Below are 17,764 nucleotides of genomic sequence, written 5' to 3'. Positions count from 1 at the left end.
ATTGAGTAATTTTATATATTTTCAACGCTTTGAATCTATTAAAATGCAGTTAATAAAATTATTTTTCCACACAGATGTTCTGTCTGGAACCTTTGTGTTTGCTCGTTTCTGGTACACCGGTAAATCTGACGCACATAAAACACCAAACAACAGCGATGGACGACAAAGCGGCTCCTCTCGGCCCGCTGTGAGTTAATTTCTGCTTCTACACCGATCTGGTGGGACGCTGGAGAAAACTGTTGTGTTCAAATTGTGCTAAGAGGAGTTAGCCTATCAGTGAAGCTATTCTAGTCTAAAATAGCATCTCAGTGCTATTTTAGCACAGACGCTAATGTTAGCATGAACGAGGTGTTCCGGAAATACAATAGGATTTTTTGGGCGCCGCCAGTAAAAACTAATACAAAGTTTTTACTTTGTGCAATACTAAGATAAACAAAAGTTTCAATGTACTTGTTCTACTCATAAGTTTATAAGTGGTTTGTTTATTGTTGTCATAGCAACTACCTGCCAAGATGGCGGTCAGAAAATTCACGAAAGTGTGACGTAACATGTGAACTACGTATTAGCATTTATTATATAATTTATTATTTTTGTATCGAATTATATTTCATTTATAAATTATTAGAACACGTAAGATACTTAATGGATTAAGCCGGTAGAAGATGGACGGATGCTTAATAATTATAGTCAGCTGATATAAAATGTGTTTTAGTGCTTTAAGCTTCAACTTCTAGTTTTTTTTTTCAATTTGTTTTTTTCTTTTTCAGTGTATTTTAAACGCCTTAGATAAGCAAGGCTAGCAGCAAATCCACATTTGCTTTCTGATGATCTGACTTCACTCCTGTTGTCTTTTCCAACCTTTCATGAAACCAGAAAGTTTAAAGCTGCAACTGAGGCAAATCTCAACATTTATCTCAGGCGGGTCCATCTTTACTCGTTTGCTAAGAGGCTGGAAAATGTGGAAACATCTCTTTAACTGGGTTTTCTTACTGGAGTTCGCCGCCGTGCAGATGGTCCAGTATGAGGTCTGTGATGGGAGCAGGCCAGAGACTGTGGGTGGTCACATCCGCAGCAGAGCTGTGGGCAAAAACTGAAGGACAGTCAGCAGAGATTTCATATACACTCAGATCCACAGCTGGATAGTAACTAGCTACATTTAAGTGACTTTTTGGGGAAAGAAATTACTTTAAGGAGTATTTTTACTATGATGAATGTTTTACTTTTACTTGAGTAATGAAGAACAAACTTGTTTTAAGCAAAACTTCATCTGACATACAGCTTATGTTAAAATTTCATAAGTTTTATATTGAAAAAGCTGATTTGGAAAAGCTAGTTTTGTTGTTTTATAATGATTTTTATATTAATTATTTTGATCTTTAAGATGCCAAAATTTCTACATAGCTTTACATTTTTATGTAATTTTTACATATTAAATGATGTTTTTATCAATTACTCAACATTCGAATTGTTGCTTTTTCCTTTTACCTGAGTAATTTTATTATGCAGTATTTCTACTTTTACTTGAGTTAAATTTCTGGATTTTCTTCCCACTGAATGAAAATCAAACCTGTTTTAACCAGAAACCAGAAACAGACTCAGACACAAACCTGCAGTTTCTGTTAACGTTTCTGAAGGTTTTTTATTGAAAGAAACTGATTTAAAACCATAGTTATTTTTTGTTACTTATATGAGTTATTGTCATTTTGGTCTTAAAACACTAAAATTTCCACTTAACTTTATATTTTAGTCCGTTTGATGATGTAATTTTAAATGTTGCATGATTGATAATTTCATGAACGGCTACTTTTTACTTGAGTAAAAATATGTTGCAGTAGTTTCATTCTAACTTGAGTATAATTTTAATTACTCTGTTCATATTCCTGCAGTGATAAAGCTACATTACGTTTTATTTGAATAATTCATCCAGGCGTTTTGTTGTATTTGAGCTTGTAAAGCAGTAACTGTGTAAACGTGTGCCAGCAGCCAGTTAAAGTAGCTGCATGTGTTCTGTGGGAGGGACCTACATGAAAGCACACACACTCTGTAAAACTCAGCTGCCACACACACTAAAAACCTCAGTGACAGCTGTGCCATTCACCTACAATAAGGATCAAAACTAAAGCACAATCCAAGTTACAGCCTCCACAGGTCCTCCATTGTGTTCCCTCTTCTCCAGTTTTGTTTTTGTATTTCATAGGAAAAGAAAAGAAAAGATGTCACCAACCCAGGGAGATCAGAGCAGTCGCAAACTGAGCCTCCATTTGGGCTGATGGCAGGCCTATTAAATGCACGCATCCACAGCGGTTTCTTTCTAGTGGTGAGTAGGCGGCTCGCAGTCCTGCAGTTGACGGTTAGCAGCCGATTCTGGGATCGGTTTTTCCGCAGCAGCGGGACTGATGTGGCCGGGAGGAGGATGTGGATTCCTGTGATGGATCATTGTTTAGGTTTGGGTAGTGTGTGTGTGTGTGTGTGTGTGTGTTTCCACACAGCCCCATTCAGTCGTAGAAAGAGGGATTCAAGATCAGACCCACAGATTTACAAACAAACATCTGCAATGAAACAATTTGGTTTGCAATTTGAAGTTTTATTTTAACGATGGAAATGAGAGTCGGTGGACAAAAATGTGAAATAATTTCCAAATCAACTTATTATCCTGTCAAACGAATTTGTAATCCTTGAACTATTTCATATTTTCTTGCATTTCAACCACAGGATTTAATTGTAATTTATTGGGATTTTTTGGATGCTCAGGATTCTGGGCTATAAGGAAAATAATGAATGGTTTAATACATTTTTATTAGAAATAATAAAAAATGTTACATGTAATTCAAGGTGCAAGATTTTTGGGGTAAATGTCACATTTTCTTTTTTTTTTTTTTTTTACATTTCAGCAGGGGTGTCCAAGGTGTGGCGCGGGGGCCACTTTTGTCCCTTTGACTGAGTTTGTGTGGCCCCAACTGCACTTCCAGTCTTTGTTAAATCAAATCCAAAAGAATTTGAAAACCAGTTGTTTTTCTTTTAATACACCAAACGTGCAAAATCCTTACTTTTTTCTCGATAAATGTTAAAAAAACATTTGAACAACAATAAGCCAAAGAAGCTGACAAGTAACCAATGTTTACAGTTTTAAAAAGTTTTACTGTTATTCTAAAAAAATCACAACCCAGTGAATCATTTCTGCTTTTTTGTTTCAAGCTGAGCAGTTTTGATTAAATAGTACTGAGTTAATAACCTGAATTTGGAGATTTTTTGAAACTCAGAACAATAAAATGAGCTGCAGCTGATAATCAGGACATTATGCTCCTAGAGTTGAGTAGTAACTAGTTACATTTACTCAGCTTACTTGAGTAATGAAGAACAAACTTGTTTTAAGCAAAACATCACCAGACACACACCAGCAGTTTATGTTAAAATTTCATACGTTTTATATTGAAAAAAAGTTTTTGTCTCATTTTGTGATTTTATTATGATATTTATATGAATTATTTTCATTTTGATCTTTAAAATACCAACATTTCTGCATAACTTTACATTTTATGTCATCTAATGAAGCTTCTTTACTCTTACTTGAGTCATTTCTTGGACGAATACCTTTTACTCTTACAACTTTTGGTTATTCTTTTACTCAAACACCTCTGAATGCAGCCAATAAGAAACTGACAAAAAACCCCAACAATATAAAGGTATTAAACTTATAAAACTCCATACATAGTGTACAGTATGTATATAGGTATAATTTATTTAATCTTTTTTGAAGTCAAACCCAAAGAAGTATTTTCTTCTCCTCATTTGTACTGAAGTTTTCTCCAAAGATTGGGCGTTTTGTTGGGCAGAAGGTGATTTTTGTGTTCATGCTTCCCTGCTGCTGGTCAGGTGGCCGCTCTGCTGCAGAGGGAGCTAGACTGACCTCTTGAGGAACATGAAGGGAACTAATAACACGACGCAGCTGCTTCAGTTTGCTGCAGTTTAAAGCCTAAACCAGAGGAATCAGATGAGAATCAAACTCTGAGTTGGTTTTGTCATTTCATACAAGATAAAAATAAAGATTGTTTTGTGTTTTTGTATCAGAAATCAGAATTCACGCTCACCCAGAATGAGAAAGCACATTATTCAGCCGATCCAGACTTCACATCTGGGTTTGATCACTAAATCTTTTCAATACTTTTCAGTTTTTTATTTATTTTTCTCTGCAAATGAATGGAGATGTGGCGTATGAAACAGCAAAGCCCTGGATTTATGGGCCATTTTACTACGGCTGGAAGGCTAATGTAGGACATACTTACACATCATTTTTTCTGCTGCGACTTGTGTCGCATGAGATGTTATTGACGCCAGAAGAGTTACGACTCTGGGCCGCTCGGGAGGCCGATTAACCGGGGTTGAGAAAACCTGGCTTATCCACTGAACTGACTTTTAAGCAGCCTGTTTTTGACTGGGTGAGTTTTATGATCCAAACTAAAGACTCTTTAAAACCCACTTAAAACAGGCTGCATGGCTGTAGAATCTGCATTAACATCGGCTTTAAAAGACAGCAGGGGTCTGACTTCCTTTAAACATTTGGAGTTGGATTGAGGTTAAATACTCATGATGGGGACAATCTTTGGAAAAAGGTTTTAAAAATGGCAACAAATCTGGAAGAATCATTGCAGAGGAGGAAGAGCATCCAAAAATACTCAACTTAGAGTAAAACTACTTCAACATATTTTTACTCAAGTAAAAGTGAAAAGTATCGTCAGACCAACCAAAATCTAAAGTTATGCAGAAATGTTGGTATTTTAAAAATCAAAATGAAAATAATTCACAAAAATATCATTATAAAGTAATTTAATAATAGTTTTATTATTATTTTTATTATATTTTTTCAATATAAAACTTTAACACAACCTGCTGGTGTGTGTCTGGTGAAGTTTTGCTTAAAACAAGTTTGTTCTTCATTACTCAAGTAAAAGTAGAAAGTACAGCGAAGTAAAAATACTTCTAAAAGTACTTTTTTTCCCTTAAAAAAAGTTACTCAAGTAAATGTAACTAGCAGAGGAAGCAGAGTACTTAACAATGATACTCAGGTAAGAGTTTCACTACTAAAACATATTTGTACTCAAGTAAAAGTAAAAAGTTTTTTTTTTTTAAAATTTACTCAAGTACTGAGTAACTAATCAAATTATTAATCATTTAATATTTTAAAATTACAACATCAGACAGAACAAAATATAAAATTAAGTGGAAATGTTTGTATTTTAAAGATCAAAATGACAGTAATTCATATAAATAACAAAATAGTTTTGTTTTCAAATCAGTTTCTTTCAATGAAAAACTCAAGTAAAAGTAGCTATACTTCATAATAAAATTACTCAAGTAAAAGTAAAATGTTCATCATAGTAAAAATACTCGTAAAAGTAAATTTTTAGTTAATGTAATTAACTGTAACTCTGTGAATGAAGGAGCTCCCTAGTAGCAGATGTGTTTTATTTTTGCTGCTCATCTGCAGTTTATCTGTTTTACTGCCTGCTGATGTGTATTTGAAAGCTGTCACAGGACGATTTACATGTCAAGTCGGAGCAAAATAAAATAAATCCCAGTGATATGGAATCGGCGAGCCGCTCTGCCAGCCCAGCTCTTGTAATCCTTTTGCTGCGACTTGCTTCTTCTGTGTGACACCCGGGGAAAAGAGGGGGGTTAATTACATTAATTCAAAACAAATAAATGTTTGGCAGCCTCTTAAAGGCTGTGGGATTTTTTGGGAGACTGATCCGACTTTTGGGTCTCCAAACCTCCGGCTTTGATGGTTTCACTCGGGGAACACAGATTGGATATCCAACTGCTGAGCTCAACTCTGCTTTTCCTCCTCTGTGCTCGCTCTGTTTGCTTCCTCTTTCTGTTTTCACTTTTTGTTTCGGTCTCACACATTTTCACATTTTAGAAGTTTGATTTAATTAACTCTTTGCAATATTGTCATTAGAGGCGTTTTAACTCCTAATTACTCAAAATATCTATTAATGATTTGTCCATTTTCTCAAAGGAAACCAGTTTAACTTTAGCACCATTGACATGCAAGGTAATTCAAAGTTCTTTACAAGACCAAAGAAACAGAACATTTTTATTTTAAAAATGAACTGATTAATTAAAAGGCTTCCCCCGCCCTCCATGTTTAGTTCAGACGAACTTAGTTGTATGTATCACATGTGTCAAACTCAAGGCCCGGGGGCCAAATCTGGCCCGCCGTAGCTTTTCAGGTGGCCCTCTAGCCTCCAAAATACATCAATAAGTCACACCAGTTTTTCACAAATCCACAAAATTCACACAAAATCAATAGATCCCACTTTTTAAAATTTATTTTACTGCTAATTTGTCTCAAAATTGGTCATAAACATTGGGTGACTTCATGTCAAGTTATAGTCCGTGATCCATACGGTGATAAAAAGTCACATTTAACATCAAACATTATTGGAAATATTATGAATATTTCTTGCAAATATTTCTAACTGTGGCTTTGATAACAAAAATCCACAAAAACAATCACAAAATCCTGGAGGAACTGCTATTTATTAATATTTTAACTGTTTAAGGGATTTTATCGAAACATTCTGGAACAACCGGCCCTTTAAGAACATTCAGATTTTGGATAAAATGTTTGACGGGATTGGTCTAGATCACCGGTGTCAAACCCGCTGCCCTGCAACTTTTAGATGAGCCTCTGCTGCACCACCTGAATAGAATAATTAGGTCATTAAGGCTCTGGAGAACTGATCTACACAAGGAGGAGGTAATTAAGCCATTTCAGTCCAGTGTTTTGTATCTGTGGCACATCTAAAAACTGCAGGACAGCGACTGGAGGACCGGAGTTTGACACCTCTGGTCTAGACGATAGATGGGTCATAATTGGGAAGCCACTCTGAAGTGTATGAAGGGTCCTATTGTGCAAAATTCACATTTGACATGTTTGTGATCTTCTGTTTGGGTCTCAAATGCTTCTAAAAACAGATCAAACACAAAAAACCAATAAAACACCCAGTTGTTTATTAGTGATACGTTTATGTTTTTTGGTGTCTGGAAAATGAGCCGTTTCAAAAACCTTCCAAATGTGACATTATCAGCAGGCACTCCCTGACCGTTACCTAGCAACCCCAGCAGAGCTGAAGCCCCTTTGGGGAAGAGGTTCTCTTTCTCTCTGCTCTGACCCAAACCAACCTGTTCCCCTCCTGGCCTGTGGGGGCGCTGCACCAAGAACCACTGAAGGAAATCACACAAAAACCTCTGAAGACACTGAGAGCAACTTCCTTCTTCACCAGATAGAAACAAGATGGAGGCGTCAGATTTTAGCGGTTGGAGAATTTCTCTTTAGTCATTGGCTGAAGACCAGGAGCCATTTTTGCTGCTAGCGCTAGGCTAGCACATTAGCCTTGGTTGTATTTACCCAGAATGCCCTGTGCTATTGTTTGCTTCCTGCTTTGGAGTGATTTCCAGTCCGCTTGGCGTTCACATATGCGTTCAAACTGCACCAGAGTTCACTTCAACCAAACCCAGACTGAGGTTTGTAGGCCGATCAAAGTTTGATTAGCATTCACACCTCAAACGAACTGGACTTTCTAGACAAACAAAGTAGAGTTACATTAACTATTTAAAAAAAATTCAAATTTAAAAATACTTTATTAAACTCAAAGAGAAATTAAATGTTGTAGCCCATCAAGATTCCTCAAAGAGGCATTAAAGATGGCGATGGCTGTTGGCAGGAAAAATCTCCTGAAGCGGTCTGTACCACCCTGAACCTAACGAAGCCTCTGACTGAAGATACCCAAGACAGTCTCTTGAATAGGATGGTCAGGATTGTCCATTATTTTCTTGATTTACATAGTTGTTGAAACTGCCAGTTTGATGTGAGACAGATAATCTGTGAAAAAATAGAGTTCATCTGTTTTCTCCCAGTGCTAATTGGAAACAACCAATCAGGCCCAGGAGGCGGGCTCTAGCGCTGTCAGTCACAATCTTATGTGACACTGCTTCTCCTCCCTTCCAGCACCAGCTAGCATAGCCTAAATGGTTTTCTGTAACGGTAAATTGTTTCTCTGCAATTATCATGTTTAGGATTGAGTACATGATGTTGATTGGCAGCGTTAAGACCCGGCTCCTGGCTCTGATTGGTTGTTTTTGCTGTATTTCTTTGGGCTGCAGTATTAGCTCAGAGAGGAGGCGGAGGTGATCGATCTTTTCACAGACTATCTGCCTCATAACCTATCATTGTGATAGTTTTAACAGATATGTAAAAAAAACAAACAGATTTTAATAAAATTGACATATTGCAGTTTTGAAGTGAGCTAAACAGAACTGGTGTGAATGCAACTGAACTCTGATTTTGTCAAAGATTCGTATTTATGTCTCTTCCTCTTGTTTAGCGTGTGAGAAACTTTCAGGACAGTAAAAGTGTTTTGATTGTTTATTGTGTGGGTAACTTTCTTTGTCAGGCCTCGGTTGGGTGGCGTTTCAGCGCAGCATCTCTGTGCGTTCACACAGTCCCCATAAACAAACGCACCGTGTTGCCCCATGCTTGTTCACACCCTGTAATGATAACGGATGAGGGCCAAACCAAAACCTATAGTTGGGAAACAGATTTCCTCCAACATACAATAAGTGTGTGAGAATTAGATGTGAGTGGGACTCTTCTCACAGTATATCACCCACTGCTTGTGGCCCAGGCTTGGGAACAAACATTATTCTCCCAGGCCCTGTTGTTTCACTGCATGCTTGTCGAACATGTTCGGTTCCATGACGATGATTTACGGCGATGGCACACTGGAAGCGCTGCACAACCTAATTTGTTCTGGTTTTCCTGACTGGGAATATTACAGGGCTTTATTGGGATGGCGACAAATGCGTCACCGCACATCGGCTCTGTCTCCTGGTTGTTATGAGCACAAAGGAAACAATCACAGGCCGCTCCTAATGCACAACTTCTGCTGGGCCCGGGATGATGTGGCACTAATGGGAACATTGCGGCGATGTGGCTGTTGAAATTTTTAGATTTTGTGTGAACAAAACTATTCGTTTTTTGGGGGTTTTGAGTTTTGCTACCATGTTTTAAGATTGACAAAATTAATTTATGTGAAGAGTAACTAAGGTTATTTTTGTTAAAGTTAAGCCTGCTTCTGTTTCGCTGAAATGTGCCTGACTGAACACCAACATGTGAATTACATTTATTTTTGAACATGAGACGCATATAAAAGAAGAAACTCAGTAAATTTGACATATTTTCTGTTTTATTTTTGCTTTTTAATCTCATTAGACTCAGTAAGACATTGATTTATTTCAGTTACACTTATCTTTCATTCATAATGATGCATTTCAAGCAGTAATTTCTTAATTTTCTTGATGATTAAGGAGTTTGATGTAAGTTCAGTTAAATATTATGTAGTAAATTATTTTTTATGCAGAAATGCAAAGTTGCAGCCGTGCAAAGACTGTTAACCGACACGCAGAAGGAGGATAAGCCAAATAATGTCATGCCTACACATGCTGGTTGTTCTCAGCATGCTGGACTCAGCAATGTCAGTGGAAAATGCAGTGGAAGGAAAACGTGTGGCAAAGTCCACAGTCAACTCAGCCATCTAAAACAAACTTTTAGAGCACTTTATTCTTATGTTTGAAAGTATTAGTAGTAATAATTGAGATATTACAAATCTATTTGCACGTGAATGTCACCATAATTCTGGATTTTTTTTCTCATTGGAAACTGTAATCTGGCTTTAGAGTGATTGCTTCTTCATCGCTGAGCGGCCGTTCAGCGCAGATAGTGACACATCAAACCAGCTTCAGCCAACGTCTCACAAAGAATTTGTCCTGATTTAAACATTTCACACCAAAACATGTTTGACTCCAAGACACAGAATCCGTCTGGACATTAATAGTCAAGTTTATTTGTACGACACATTTCAGCAACAAGGCAGTTCAAAGTGCTTTACATCACAAAATTGTGTACAACTGCTTGAGCAGATGAGCTAAATCAATTAAATTAAGATCAAAATACTTTATTTATCCTTTATTTAAATGTTGTAGCTACTGTAATACAAATATCTTCAAAGGATTTCCAATTGCAGTCGTTCTTGCATCGAATGTGAAGATGAACTGAAAACAGTTAATGTGTGATGCTAACAGATAAATAACAGCTGGAAGTTGTATCGAAGAATTAACAACAATTTACTCCATATTTTGCTTGAATACATTAGATTTTTCCATGATGTCACATAAAGAAGAAGTCTATTTATTGCCTTAACTTACATCTGAAACTGCCATGATGCTGTGTTGTGATGGTTGACACAAATGCAGAGGCAGAAACAGAAAGTGGAGTTAAAAGTTTAATAATAAAACCTTGGGAGCACAGGGAGCCAGAGGGGAACCAAAAACACCAGAAACACCAGGAAACAGGATCTAATGTAACAGGAGGAATCAGGAAAAGGGGTTAAATACTGGGAGAGTGAATCCTGCAACAATACACTGTAAAACAATAAACATCAGTAAAATACTGGGAGCTGTGGTTGCCAGAATCTTTACCGTATTTATAAGGTAAAATTCAACTAGCTGTATTTTACCGTAAATTAGATGTGTGAGGAGAGAAAGAGAAAGAAAATGGCACAGGGGGCGAGGGAGGAAAATAATCTAACATTAAATAATAAACTAGACAAGAAATGAACATAATAAACTGGAATCATTCAGGAACGACTGAACTAAACACAGAATAGCAACAAAACCTCAAAAACAACTGAAGACTCAGCAAAAACGTCACTGAGACTTATTGGACTTTTATGGTCCTAACTGACCTAAACAGGAGCAGTTTGTCTTATTTAAAGCCCAACAGTGAGAAAAGCAGGTTGTTTGTTTTTATACAGTGTATGTGACTGTATTGGCGTGTGGTTGTCTGCATGTTGAGGCGTTTGAGATGCGCTTGGCATTTAGAGCCAACCGTCAGCATCTCCACAAACACAGAAATACGCCCAGACAACAGTTCAGTCTGATTTCTTCACACCTTTGCCTTGAAAGAGCTTTTCATATCTGCACTGAGGTCTCTGTGAAGACAGCGAGGCACGTTTCTCAAGACAGATTGAATTACACAACCAGAGAGAGATCTCTGATCAGACGCCTGCATGGAAAACGATCTGTTCTGCATTGATATGACAAACTGTAACTTTGTCTCACTGAATGGAAGCAACTTCATGTTCAAAGTGAATCAAAGTTGCACAACATTCTAGAAGAAATGCATCTAAATACTGTAAATCTGAGGTGGTTCAGACGTTTTGGATTTTTCTTTTTAAATGTAATTGCAAAACCTACTTTTTATTTTTATCTGTTCAAATCTAAACTAAACTCACAATAAAACAGATTTCTTTAAATCATTGTAGATTTAAAACATAAAAAAGTTTGTTTAAAACAAACCCTTTCCTTCATTTTCAAGTTGATTATCTTTTATCTATTTATGCTTTATGACTCTCTTGATTGGTTTTAAATTAAGAAAAACCACAGGATGTTTGTTGTCCATTTTACTATTAAAATAAATTCAATTTAAAGCATAAACCTGGATGAATACTTTGTGTTGTATTGTAAGATGTTAAATTGCCTTTTTGAAAATTTCTCCCTAACTTTGTTTTTAAATGTGTATCTGAACCGTCTGCCTGGCAAACCGAATCTAAGCCGAAATCCGTTCGAGGGCCACAAATGGCCCCCTGGCCGCACTTTGGACACACCTGCTGTAAAGTGTTAAAAATAGGACATTAGAGTCAAATTAAACCTTAAAAAGTGGATAATAATGTCAAATTTATGTTCTCTTTTTTTGTTTTTTTACATTTAACATAAAAGTAACAGCTAAAAACAGCACAAGCTTTGGAAAAACATTTCACAAAAAATTATATTTATGGATAAAAACCTTCAGATTATTCAAACAGTATAAGAAAAAAACACTTTTTAGATTCTTTATTCATTTTAGATACAGAACAAGTAAGCAAATAGAAAAGGCTGGAGAAGTTTTACAATCACAGGCTCGACATGGAGGATTAGTTCAGGGGAGACTGAATAATATAAGGCAGGAATCCACAGAGAGATTGAACCCAATAAAACAGAACCAGTAAAATCAAAAACCAATGGGCCGCCCATCTGCTTCTGCTTTGCCTTTTGCAGATTATCCAGAATTTTCAAGCACATTACAGTAGTTGAGTCTGTTGGTGATAAAACATCATTCATGTGCTTTTCTGTATCTGGCTGAACTCCTGAGAAGATAAAAGCCAATTTCTGTTGATTTTTGTCTGTTTTTGCTCGTATATATATTGTGAAATCCAAGTCAGGATCAAAAAGCAGAGCAAAGTTGCGAGTGGCTCCAGGCTCCATGCTGAGCGCCGGGGATTTTCACGCTGCAGCTTCTCTCTGCTTTCTCAGCCTTTACAAATAAAAATTTGGGTGACAGAAAAAAACAACCCAAACTGTTAAACTCCACTTTTTGAATATTCACTTTTATGCCAAAAGTAAAAACACAACATCCAGTTTGTAAAACAAATATATAAAAATACTTTAAATAAGACAAAACTAAGTCACTTTACACAAGATATAAGAGCTTGTTTTAAGACAATAATCATTTCTTAATATTGATGAAAAGTTTAATTATGGGAAAAATGTTTTTTTTTGGCTTCAATCACTGTAATTTTTGTTAGAAAACACTTTTTTTTCTGTTCCACAATAAACTTCTACAGTATGTAATTTACAGTATTTTTCTCTTGTACTATGTTTTTTCAGGCTCTTGGACAAAACATTGAAGAAAAGTCTATAAAATTGCAACATTAATTTAGAGAGGTTGAAATTTAGCAAATTAAACTTTGTCTAGAAAAACTAAATTAAGTTTAAAAAAGGGGATATATCAGAAATATGTTCCAAATATCTTTCATCTAACACGAATGATGTCATTTTAAACAATTTAGTTTGTACACTGCAAGAACACAAAATGTTACCAAGTATTTTCGGTCTAGATTCTAGGGTGAATATCTTAGTTCACTTGGAATAAGACAAAATTAGCATAAAGTAACTTTTCAGCAAAATATAAGAGCTTATTTTAAGTCAACAATCCCTTAATATTGATGAAAAAAGTTCTGGTTCCATTGGCAGATTATTTCACGCTGTTACCTAGCAACCTCAGCCAAGCCCAGCTTGTTACTTAGCAACCCAGTTCTGGTTATTATTCCACTTGTAACATTTGTTACAATCTGCTAATGGAACCAGAAGTTTTTCATCAATATTAAGGAATTAATGACTTAAAACAAGCTCATATATCTCACTGAAAAGTTACTTGTCAGTTAGTTTTATCTTAGTTCAAGTGAACTATTTGTACTACAAACTAAACAAAAAATGCTTGGTAAGACTTTGTGTTTTTGCAGTGTAATATTTGGAATCAATATCAAAGTATCACATTTGTTCTCAAAGTTAACATTTTTCCCACCAAAACATTAGTATTGAATCTTCTTCTCTACTTTCTCTGTGTTCAGAACCATAAAAAGACGAGTTGAATGTTTGCCATCAGGATTCTCGTATCTGATCTTGTGGCTTTAAGAGGCATTTGGTGTGATCAGCTCACAACCAGGTGCAGGCAAAACCTGCAAAACGCAGAAACCACAGCCCTACCTGCCGGGTAGTAACGTGGAGCTCGTGAAATCAAATTTCCTCGGCTGCTCACCGCCTGTGTCTCGGGGCTGAGAGCCGGGCTGTTTCATACGGGGGAAAGGCACAGGCGCACAGAGATACCACACCATCTTCTGCTCCCGCTTTGATGTCGGCGAGGCACCTCAGGGAGAGAATATGGAGAGAGTGTTGATTGCAGAATCTAGTATTCAGAACACATTGATTGTGGATGCAGCGGGAGGCTCGGCGTGGCAGTTTGAGAGTTTGTGGTAAAAAGTGCTGGCAGGGCAGAGAGCTTTCCTCCTGCTGCCAAGTCTGTGGTTTCTCATTGTGGTTATCAGGGACAGATGTGAATCAAACTACAAGCTATAAGCCTTTCTTGATCAATGAAGCCCAAAGCGCAGACTTGGCTTGGACTGATTTGGTGCGTCAGATGCTGCACACTTTCATCCAAAGGGCCTTAAACTTCTTCTCTTCATAAAGGCTTCAGCTCAAACTTTGAGTGATTATTCATCTCCGTGTTTATCAGTGTTTAAATGTGAGCCTGATAAGATTTGTAGACTTTTAAACATTTTATTGCATTTTAAAGGGAACTCTTTCATCTAGAGCGGAAATAAAACATGAATTTATTGTTTTCTGTCTTTTCTGACCCACTGATTCTGTTTTCTGGAGTCCTGAGCTGCTGTTTCCTGCAGCTCTGGGTTTTTTGTTTTTATTCCATAGAAAGTACTCCCCACCCAGAACCTCCTCGTTTACCTGTGTGGATGTTCTGGAAAATCTACTTTATATATTCCTGCCATTATATGCTGTTTATGTTTCCATGTGAATTTGTTTTTTTACAGACTTCAATTATATTCTCTGATTTTTCTCTTTCTCTGCAGATATAGAAGCAGATTTTTACTGTGTTAGCAGTAAATAAATCCTAAATGTTGATGGAAAAGTTCTAGTTCCATTGGCAGATCATTCCACGCCGTTACCTAGCAACCTCAGCCAAGTCCAGCCCGTTACCTAGCAACCCAGATGTAGTTATCATTTCACTTACAACATGACATTTGTTCTAATCTGCCAGTGGAAACAGAACTTTTTCATAAACTTTTAGAAGTTATTGACTAAAAAGAAGCTCCTTATATTGCTGAAAAGCTTATTTTTTATTAGAATATTTTTATTTATGAAGGCCTTGTGTTTTTGCAGGTTACTTTCCAAGCACTGCAAAAAACAAAATCAAAGTATTTTTTGTCAAGTTTCAAAATATCTTAGAAAACTTGAAATGAGATGGAACTAATGTATAATTAACTTTTCAATAAGATATAGGAGTTTGTTTTTATTATTTACTTAACATAACTTAAAATGTTATAAGTGTAATAATCTGCCAATGAAACCAGAACTTTTCCATCAATATAAAAAAATTATTGACTTAAGACAAACTCATACAACTTGCTGAAAAGTGACTTGTTAGTTAGTTTTGTTTTATGTCACTAAGATATTTAAACTATAAAGTAAACCAAAATTACTTGGTGAGATTTTGAGTTTTTGCAGTGAATTGGGGGATATTGCAGCATTACCTCAGTTTCCACAGTGCAACGCAGCAGGTGGCTGCATGAGCGGCAAGGTGGTGATTATCAGCTCATCTCTGCCTGGCAGATACCAAGAAACTGACTGTTAACCAGCTTACGCTACATTTCCTTGGACGCCATGAATGAGAGATAGAGATCGGCAGCATCTGCTGTACATACAAGGTGTCACGCACAAACATGAGCAGCAGCGTGGCGCTGCACAGGCCCGGTTCGCTCAAACACACCGAAACCACGCCCAGAGTGAGTCACTGCTCCACTGCCGCTCTGACCACAGCCAGGCTTGACATTTTCTCAAGCCTCCAGTTTATTTACCAAAGTTCAGACAGGAAGGACGGTTCTCTCACTTTTCCTATTGCTGTCACCCACCTATACAGCCATCAAAACAAAAGAAGGAAAACAACTGCTTCGATTGCACAACGACAAACTGTTTGTTTCCACTTTGTTTTCCACTATGAAGAGCGATTTTAAACAGTACATGACTGAAATAAATTGACTTTTGATTTTAGCGCTGCTTGCATCGATAAAACAGAGCTGGTGAAAGATGCATCAGCCAGCGACGCTAAGCAAACGCAGAGCAGTAAGCAAACGCAGAGCAGTAAGCAAACGCAGAGCAGTAAGCAAACGCAGAGCATTCCCCTCTGTGAGTGATGAGTCAGAGAACATGAGAACGTCGCTGTTTGTTTCCCTGCAGCCTAAAAGCCTTTGGTGAAGAACGAACCTGCACTGCAAAAACACTAAACCTTACCAAGGACCTGGGTCTGCTGTCTACAACGGACATTAATGCAACATTTGATTAAAATGTTATTATTTACAGAATGACTCTTCATGACAAAGGTAATAAACATTTATAAAGACTCCTTCATGTCAGCCTCTTTACATAAACTAACTTACAAGGAACTTTTTCAGGAAGATATAGGATCTTATTAATTCCTCAATTTTTATGAAAAAGTTCTAGTTCTAACAAATATCATGTTATAAAGAAAATAGTAACTAGAACTGGGTTGCTAGGAGACAGGCTGGGCTTGGCTGGGGTTGCTAGGTAACGGCGTGAAATAATAATTATTTCCACTGGTAGATTATTAAGTTATAACTAGACATTTTCTCCATCATTGGTGAAATAATCTGTCAGAACTCGTAGTTTTTCATCAATATTAAGGAATTATTGACTTTAAAAAGCTCATATTTCTTGCTGAAAGGTTATTTATAAGTTATTTTGTCTTACTTTGTCTAATATTTGATGTTTTTGCACATCAAATCTTACTGGCTATTTTCGTTTAGTCTCCAGTGTAAAATCCTGAAGGTCTTGAAATAGGACAAAACTAACTTATAAGAAACTTTTGAGTAATTTATATGAACTTGTGTTAAGTCAGTAATAACTTAATATTAATGAAAATGTTCTAGTTCCACTGGCAGATTATTTCACTTATAACCTGGGAAAAATGTTACAAGTGAAAAAATCTGCCAGTTGAACTTTAACTGGGTTGCTAGGTAACGGGCTAGGCTTGGCTGGGGTTGCTAGGCAACTTTGTCAAATAATCTAAAAGTGGAACTAGAATTTTTTTCATGAATATTTAACACTCATTAAATATTTAATTAATATTTAATATTAATATTTTTTCATTAATATTAAAGTTAAAAATTCCCATTTCTTGCTGAAAAGTGACCTGTGATTTAGTTCTATAGTCAAATTATTTCTGTACTCTAGAAACTAGTCTAAAATTACTAGGTAAGATTTAGTGTTTTTGCAGTGTATTTGAAATGTAATGATGATTTTAGTGACGGCGCTTAGCGAGATGTAATGTTTGTTATTTATTTTCATAACTGTATGATGTGTTTATGTTTATTTTTTTTCGGTTTTTCATGATTTGAACTTCAGTGTTGCTGAAATCTGCTACACAAATAAACTTACTTGATTGATGATATATTGATGTTTCTACATTTCAGAATAAAACTTTTGTTTATCTTCTATGATGCTGAATCCTGACTTTAACAGTTAAAACCAGCAGTGCACCGATTGCAGTTTTCTGGCCGATCCCTGATTATTGATCTTTAAAAATCCTGACCTGCCAATTCCAATTTTGGCCGATACCGATATTTATTTGTCTGATGTGTCAGAAGAGGACAGCGACTGATTTTAGATAAGATCGGTTTCACATGTAAGTATCGGCCGATCACCGATCTCGGTGCACCTCTAGTTAAAACCTGTCTTGCTTTGCTTCATTCTTCAGTCATTTTATCCACGGTTCTTTCATTCAGTCTCAGTTAATCTCAGATTTTTCCTTCCTAGATCTGAAGCAGTGGAAACTGTGAGCCATAAAACTGTCCACAGAAAGCAGCTTTACTCAGGCTGAACGATGCATTTGATCCCAGAGAGACGAAGGCAAAAAGGTTGCTGCGCTCAGATTGCTCGAACATGAGCGGAGAGATTTATGGGCCAGAACCGGGATGTGGACTTCCACAGAAATGCAGTGAAGTTCCTGACTCATGAGGGAGACGCTTTGGGATGTCTGAACGCTGCGTGAACCGCAAAATTAAAAAATAAGAATAAA

At 36.6% G+C, this 17,764-nt stretch overlaps 1 long non-coding RNA gene across 1 annotated transcript; it reads left to right on the top strand.

Moving 5' to 3' along the window:
* On the top strand, positions 1-17,764 carry LOC114152623 (uncharacterized). Its single transcript, XR_003597187.1, has 3 exons — positions 1-187; positions 2,198-2,317; positions 17,503-17,764. It is a non-coding gene; the product is annotated as an uncharacterized LOC114152623 (long non-coding RNA).

This window comes from Xiphophorus couchianus, chromosome 11, assembly GCF_001444195.1.
Source record: "Xiphophorus couchianus chromosome 11, X_couchianus-1.0, whole genome shotgun sequence".
Lineage (NCBI taxonomy): Eukaryota > Metazoa > Chordata > Actinopteri > Cyprinodontiformes > Poeciliidae > Xiphophorus > Xiphophorus couchianus.
Note: the sequence above shows the minus strand (reverse complement) of the source record. Positions and strands in the feature narration are given on the sequence as shown.